The following is an 8,413-nucleotide window of genomic DNA, read 5'->3' as shown; positions in this document are numbered from 1 at the left end:
CCAGGTTTTTGGCATCAGATTTATTGTTTTGAGGCACATGCTGACTTTGTTAATTAACTATTGAATAGTTTACCCATTTTCAGACTATGTGATGGGTCGTGACTGGAAAGCCAGCAGCGTTTGCAGCTCAGAATGGAGCCATTTGCTCCAAAAGTGTCTGTGCTGGTCTTTTCCTGAACAATCCCGAACTGGCATTGTACCATGCTCTCTTACTCTGTTAGCTTACTCTGTTTCAAACAGTTCTCTTAATCAACAACCTCCAACATGTGTATACTTTGCAACGCACACAAGCATGCAAAATCAAAAGCTGTACAGTAGAAGAACTTAACTTTTGGCCAAGGTAAGATTTGATAATAAAAGACAAAAAATAAAGAGTTCATTGTCTATGATTCTTTCACTGTTGTTCATGGCTGAAGCAGTTTTTTTTAAACTGATGGTCCTGTAACCTTTCTCTCTCTCTCTCTCTCTCTCTCTCTCTCTCTCTCTCTCTCTCTCTCTCCCCCCCCCCCCCCCCCCCCCGGAAATGCTGAACTTGGGTGTTTGAATAGTCCATCAAACTTCTCAGTCTGCTGTCCCCAGTCTGATATAAGCAGATGGAGTTCCTTTTGATTAAATGTCTCTATCTGTGTAGTGTAACAGCGATAGGGTGCTGAACTTGAGAGAAGCAGGGAGAGAGATGATGTTACTTGTCTATTTGCAGACTTGCTCAGACTGTCCGACTTTGGCAGCTTGCGCAGCCTTTTTTAGACTTGACAGTAAAGGTGGCTGCTGTCATCTGACTGGCTTTTAGACTGCACCATTATTGTTCCCTCTGACAGTAGTATTCTCTCTCATCTGGGGCTGGATCCTCCGCCACGCAAGACCGGTTGTGCAGTTCCCGATGCAGTGGAGAATCCAACATCGGGAAAGAAATGAGGGGCGGGATTCTCCGATCCCCGACAACGAGATTGTAATCGGCGATTGGGCTGAGAATCCCTTCCGACGCCGGTTTGAGTCCCAGCCCCCTCTGAAATGGCGTTATTGCGTCGCACACCGCATGCTGTTGAAACGCTGTTGGCGCGTCATCGGAAGGCCCTCCCCCGATGCTCCACACCCGATGGGCCGAGTTCCCGACCGCGCGGTTGATCTATGGTCTGTGTGGTTGGGAACCCTGCGTGGTGGCTGTGGACTGCATCCAGGGGGGTATGCGCTGCTGGTTGGGGGGGGGGGGGGGATCCGCGAGGGCTGGGGGGATGGGTGGCGGGTGGCCAAGGGTTGGTCTGTGGGGTTGTATTTGTCGTGTCGTGTCCGCGCACGGCCGGTGCCATGTTACACGGCGCGACCGCAGCCAGGGATCTGCCCATTTTCCGGCTGCTTTTGGCACGGGAACCAGGAGTTTCACCTGGCACCGCTGCTACCCCTCAACGGTCCCAGAATCAATGAGTGTTCAGCGCCGATTTTGTGGTCATGAACCTACCACAAATTCTCCGTTTCAGCCGACACTTAGCCGCTGAAACGGAGAATCCAGCCCGTGATCTGTTTCCGATGCTCCGGCCCCCTGCAAGTGTCAGGATCAAGGTTTGCATCCCGCACCAGTGGCAGGATGCAAATGGGCCAGTAAGACGTACTCGCATCCTACTAATGGGCTAGGGACCAGATTCTCCAGTCCACTGGGCTGAGAATCACGTGGGCGAGAATTGGTGCTGGTCCTGACAAGTGTGTATTTGATGCACTGGACCTTGTAGCGGGCCAAGGAGATAATTCTTTAAGGGAGTTGCCCACAAAGTCCATAAGAGGTCCATTCTCCCCCCACAATGCAAGACCTGCCCACCCCACCCACAATAGACCCCCCCCCCCCCACTGTCCCCCACCAAAGACTACAGGGAAACATGGACAGTGCTAAGAAAACAGGCAGGCACAGAGCCTGGATGTGTATTGAGAAGGCAACTCCCAGACGAGACTGAAACTGTAGGTCAATTAGCCTACTGATGGCCCATCTCTGGGAACAAAGGAATAACATTCAAGTAACTGATGCTAAGGCAGACACCCCGGCGCCAGCAAGACACAAACAAAGCAAGGCCAATGGCCACCTAAGACATGCCCAGCCATCAGGGCACTCACCCCTTTATTGGTCGAGATTGATACCGATGATCAAGATGTGGTCCAATTAATTGGGACCAAGTCCAAGGCCCGCCCAAAAGCGCGCCAAGCCCCTTTGGGTATAAGAAGCCACCGAGAGAGAATCGCTCTCTTGGACTCGGCTCTCGAAGCGGAGAGACCCGTCCACCAGCTGCACCAGAAGCAGGTAAGTCCAAGGTCAACGCTCGCCATCAGACGGACGACCTTAGCTGTTCTCCTGTACCTCTTCGAAGCCAACAACCTCAGATCTGAACAACGACCATTGTTCCTCTAACTGAGTGGGCTCCCGAAGTTAAGTATAGGCGTTAGCGTCAGAGATAGTTTAGTTTATGGTATTTTGTGCATGAGTAGATATTACTGTGTGTGTTAATAAATAGTATTGACTTTGCACTAACTAACTGGTGCATTTGTACTTTGATCAGTATTCGGGTTTGAACCTTGTGGTGGTATCGAAAGATACCTGGTGACTCTAGAGCAAACATAATTAGGATTAAGGAAGGCAACCATATTTAGAGCCAGATAAACAGAGCAACAAGACCCCCCACAGAGATCCCCTAAATAAAGAAACAACCCCACAGACCCCCCACCCCCCCTCCCCCCAGAAAAGAGAGACTCCTGGCAGGATGACCCCAGAAAAGAGACACCTGGCTGGAAGCTAGAGAGCAGTCCAGAGAGAGACAGAGAAAACAATCACTGCTTTAATACTCACCTGGGCAATAGACCTGCTGACTCAGACACAGGAGGCAGCACCTGTCAATTCCTGGCAAGGAAAAATCAGGTTTAAACGGCCTCAAATCTTTAATCTGCAAGCTATTTCTCTTTGATATTGATTTTACTGGGCTGTGATTGACAACTTCCACAAACTCAATGCGGCCAGCATTGCTCCATTTATCTCTTTTCACAGTTGAGTAACTTTGAAGTGGTCAGCTGTGAAACTAGCCAATGTTCATAAACATCAAGCTCTGATTGATAGCTCCTGAACCACTTCAAACAGAGTTAAGTGCTGTTAGTTTCACAGCTGACCATTTCAAAGTCCTTTAACTTGAATGGAATCATTCAGAAAAATTTGCCAAAATTTGAGAACAACCCTCCCCCAACCCCCATTGTTCCACGTTTGCATAATGGATTGCCCCCATGCCCAGTGCAAATGAAATGCTGAAGTCACTAATATTCTGCAGGAAAATAAATAGAAATTTGGATTTGGTTTTTAAGGCTTCTGAATTTTAGGTACTGATCCGTGGAACATAAATCCTTTTTGTATGATCTTGAATTAAGGCAGCATTCTGAACACATTGGGACTCTTTCCTCTCTGAAAGGGAAAGTAGAGCAGGAACCTGATAGAGGTCTTAAAAATTATTCAGGGATTCAATGGGGTAGACATAGAAAAAAAGTTTCCATTTGTGGGGGGAATCCAAAACTCAGGAACATAATCGGTATGAATCAAATGAGGAATTCAGGAGAAGCCTAATTACTCAGAGGGCGATGAGAATGTAAACTCACTGACACATGGACCAGTTGAGGTGAATAGCATAAATGTACTAACGGGGAAGATAGATAAGATAGATGAAGGAGAACTTGGAAATAATGGGAGGAGGATTATGTGGAGCTTAACACATCTGTCGGACTGAATGGTCTATTTCTGTTCTGTCCATTCTGTGTAGCTCTTTATACCACAGAAATAATATTTTCTATGCCCATCTGATTATAGAGTTAGAGTTTACTCATAATCCCTGAAGAAACAATTAAACGTTGACTTCGACACTTATAATGTTTTAAACTGAACACGAGGTTGCAAATGTTTTCTCCAGTGCACAATCTCCGAACATTTGTAATATCTCACCACCATTGCAGATATGTGGATAGTGCGACAGTTATAAACATTAAAAGTTGTATCTATGAACTCTGTAAATAGCTGTGTTTTGTCATTTAGCTTGACTGGACATTTTTTAAAGTCCCTGGCTTTCTTGAGTTTTGACGAGGTTCAAAATAACAACTTTTCTGCCCTTGCCCAAAATTTACCTGCCTTTCTGAAGGCGTTAAAAATGGACTATGATGGCCCTTAACCATTGCTTAGGGCCGATTAATGAATTACTTGTGAAGTGCATTCCACTTTTGAAATGCATTCCTGTGTATTGGATAAACAAAACAGCAAATTTGTGCTCAGCGAGGTTACATAGCAAATAGGTTAAATGACCAATTGGCTTCTAAATTAAAAAAAATAAAAATAAATTTAGATTACCCAATTATTTTTTTCTAAATAAGGGGCAATTTAGCGTGGTCAATCCACCTACTCTGCACATTTTTGGGTTGTGGGGGCGAAACCCACGCAGACACGGGGAGAATGTGCAAACTCCACACGGACAGTGACCCAGAGCCGGGTTTGAACCTGGGACCTCAGCGCCGTGAGGCGGTTGTGCTAACCACTAGGCCACCGTGCTGCCCCAATTGGCTTCTAAAATAGCTGAAATTATTAAACTTTTGAGGCCAGAGAGGCTGGGTTGTGTGACTCGCGTTGAATGTTAACAAGAAACATTGCATTGATCACAACTGCATTGAAGCAGTTCAGGGTGTAGCATGGTCTTTGCAGAAAATCTGAACAACATTTGCACTTTCGGTAAGGATCATTTTGAGATGTTCAGAAATGAGGCTGGATTCTCTGATTTTGAGGCTATGTCTGCATGCCAGCGTGGGAACGTTTTGCGACGGGAAAAATGGTGTAAAACGGCCACCGATCCTCCGTTTGGCTGTGGGCTAGCATCAAGGCAGCGTAGAGCACTCGCTCTAGCTGCCGATACGGCTCGGAGAATTGCCAGATCCATGGCTGCGCATGTGCACGGCGGCCGCCTTCAGCGGCTGTGCCGTGCAACATGGCGCCGGCCGCTCGCGGGCCCGACCTGCGAAATAGTGTCCCCACTTTGGCGGCTCGTGCCCCCCGGACCACCCCCCAACAGCGCCCCCAGCCCCTAGCAAAGTCCCCCCTGCATGCGAATTGGCCCTCCCCTGGCTGTGGTGGCGCTGGTCTGAGTCCGCAGGCGCTAAGCCGAGTTCCCAACGGATGAGACCACACGTGACCGACACCATCGGGAACTCGGCTGTTCAGGGGCGGAGCATCGGGGATGGGCCTCAGGCCTCAGGCTGTCGATACGGCACGCGGCACACTCCGAGTACGCTACTGCAGAGCACCATGAAGGCAGCGCCGTCCCCGATGTGGTCATGAACATGAATTCTCCGGCCGAAGGCCGAATGCGATTATAGCGTCGGCAACCGGAGAATCCCGCCCATGGTCTTTTAGATATTTTATGAATAAAATATATTTTTGCGAAAAAAAGGAATGACTCATTTAATCAATTCGACAACATTTTTAATATGCAACAATTAAATGTTTAGCAAGAGAAATTGAAAACGGCTGTGATTTATTTTTTGAAAAATGGTTTTATTGATGTTCACATTTTATGTTCCACATTTCAGTTTGTGAGTTCAATTACAAGTTGCCTAATGCGCATAGTGCAAAATAAAAGCAACCAAGAAAAAATAAAATGACAAAAGAGAAAAAGCAAGAGTACTTGTCTCCCCTCCCTCTGTGGTCGTGGTCCCCCTTTGGCTGATCTACCTCAACTGTAATAATAATAATCTTTATTATTGTCACAAGTAGGCTTACATTAACACTGGATGAAGTTACTGTGAAAAGCCCCTAGTCGCCACACTCTGGCGTCTGTTAGGGTACACGGAGGGAAAATTCAGAATGTCCAATTCATCGAACAAGCACGTCTTTTGGGACTTGTGGAAGGAACCGGAACACCCGGAGCAAAAGGACACGGGGTGGACGTGCAGATTCCGCACAGACAGACCTGGAATCAAACCCGAGTCCCTGGGGCAGTGAAGCAACAGTGCTAACCGTGCCCACCGCCCCCCCCCCCCCCAGTGTGGCCCCAAAACAGCTATTTATTTTAACCTCTCCCAAATCTTAATGAAAAGCTGTTTGTACAATTCCAGCTGAATTCAGGATTCATGGTAATTTGGACCTGGTTTCATGAAAACATATTTAAAATTTACAATGGCAAGGTCAAATTGTTGGGCAATTTGAAAGGCAGGTCCTGTGTTTGTTTCCTATTGTTTCAAATGGGAATCTATCCACAGGATGGGTTGTTATCCACACGATATTGGAAAGCCTGCAGCTATGATCGATTATTGCTCTTCTATGGGGCTGCCAAAGTGCCAGCGGCACCGGAAGGGTTAACAGAGCAGTGATTGTGCATTGCGACATTATCTAGGACCCGGCGGACACATTTTATATTGCAGTAGGTGAAATGAGGATGGGAGAATTGAGTGGAGGTTGCTGAGGTTGGGAGAGGAGGAAATGGGGTTAGTGTTCGGGACGGGGACAAAGGGGGTGGCCGCAGTGAACAACCGACCTGGAGAAAAGTTTTCCTCCTAACTTCGTACAGCCCACTTGTAAATCTGAACTTTCACTGGGGACTGAGGTTGATCTAAGGAAGTTGGTGCTTCGCTTTAAAAAAAATCAAGCCCGATTTTAACTTCCTACTTCCAAAAATCTTGCGATTTTTTGGTCTTTAGTGATTGCATTCCGAGATGTCAGCAGAGTTTACCGACTTGCCTCCAGATGTCCTACACTTGTGCCACTAACTGTGCCAGCCAGATGTGTGCGGAGCTGACCCACTTCGACTTCTTCTGAAACCTCCAACACTGAGCACAAGGGACTGAACTCCTTGATACAACCCTGGTGTGATCACAGGTAGGTCACTTCAAGTGTGGACCCCACACACCTCTCTCGCTCTCTCTCGGACTAATGTGTTTCTTAGAGCTTTGTAACCACCGGAATTTGGTGTTTGTGAGCCAGCCTTCTAAAATATGCTGCAGAATGAACTAATTTATTTTTGCCAGAGAGGGGATGGGTCATCTGAAGATTAAAAAGGTACATTTAAAAAAAAACATTTTTCTGGGATGTGGGTTTAGCTGGCTTGTCCAGTATTTATTGCCCCATCCCGAATTGCCCTTGCGAAAGTGGTTGGTGAGTTGCTTTCTTGAACCGCTACGTGCCTGGTGTAGCTGTAGGTACACCGACTGTGCTGTTATGGAGGAGTTCCAGGATTTTGACTCCGTGACATTGAAGGAACGGGGATATATTTCCAATTCAGGATGGCGAGTGACTTGGAGCGGAACCTCCAGTTGGTGGGGTTCCCAGGTATCTGCTGCTCTTGTCCGTCTAGATGGTAGTGGTCGTGGGTTTGGAAGGTGCTGTCTATGGAACTTTGGTGAGTTCCTGCAGTGCATCTTATAGATGGTACACATTGCTGCCAGTGTGCATCGGCGGTGGAGGGAGTGAGTGATGGTGGTGGAAGGGGTGCCAATCAAGCGGACTGCTTTGCCCTGGATGGTCTTCAGCTTCTTGAGTGTTGTTGGAGCTGCACTCATCCAGACAAGATGCATTCCATCACACTGTTGACATGTACCTTTGTAGATGATTGTCAGGCTTTGAGGAGTCAGATGAGTTATTTCCTGTAGGATTCCTAGCCTCTGACCTGCTCTTGTAGCCGCAGTATTAATAAAGCTAATCCTGTTCAGTTTCTAATTAATGGTAATCCCCAGGATGTTGATTGTAGGGGATTCAATGGTGGTAATATCAAGGGGCGATGGTTTGATTCTCTCTAATTGGAGATGATCATTACATGGCACCTGTGTGGTATGAATATTACTTGCCACTTGTCAGCCCATTGGGGACCATCAACTTTAACTTCCACCTGGGGCTCTGCAGTTTCCTATTTAAATTGAACTATTTTTATTATATTGGGTGTTGTTCCTCTCATTCCTCTATCATATAGTATTGGGTTAAGCAGAGTGATGTGGAACAAGTTCTTCCACCTGTTAATTGCCACCGTCATAACTCCCGGGTGTGGGTATATCTGTCTGGTAGGTTAAGTGTAAAGGAACACAGACACAGCTAGATATGTTGCTTCAGCTTAAAGTATACCTTTTGAGAGTATTTTAACCATGTCACGCCGATGGTTTGAAAACGAGTTCCTGTCACACACTCTTGATGTGAATGGACCCCTGGACCAGTCAATACATTGAGTGCCTCTCTGGTAAGTTGCCCCTGTCGCCTCTCTCCCAGTCCTGTCAGTGTGTCGTCAGTACATGTTTTTATTTCTAATACATGCGTTGGTGGTTTTTTTTTAAATTAGCAGCCCAGCTATGCCTCCTGTCATGTAAGAGCTGAGGGATTTTTATAATGGAGATCCCTGTTTTTGTTAACTGGCTTGACTGTTCAAGTTTCATT

The 8,413-nt window shown here is 46.8% G+C and overlaps 1 protein-coding gene across 7 annotated transcripts in view; it reads left to right on the top strand.

Annotated features, from left to right (window-relative positions):
* Positions 1 to 6,417: 6,417 nt before the first annotated feature.
* The window catches only part of LOC119951352 (tandem C2 domains nuclear protein), a 61,220-nt gene continuing 59,224 nt past the window's right edge, over positions 6,418 to 8,413 (top strand). For 5 of the 7 annotated variants that reach the window (XM_038774529.1, XM_038774512.1, XM_038774490.1 and 2 more), the window contains exon 1: positions 6,418 to 6,871. The gene's annotated coding sequence lies outside the window, so the exon portion shown is untranslated. Of the gene's footprint in view, positions 6,872 to 8,069; positions 8,220 to 8,413 lie in introns of those variants that run through there. The other 2 variants (XM_038774526.1, XM_038774506.1) reach the window with 1 other exon arrangement.

The sequence above is a fragment of the Scyliorhinus canicula genome, chromosome 2 (genome assembly GCF_902713615.1).
Source record: "Scyliorhinus canicula chromosome 2, sScyCan1.1, whole genome shotgun sequence".
Lineage (NCBI taxonomy): Eukaryota > Metazoa > Chordata > Chondrichthyes > Carcharhiniformes > Scyliorhinidae > Scyliorhinus > Scyliorhinus canicula.
This window is presented reverse-complemented; position numbering and strand designations above follow the sequence as displayed.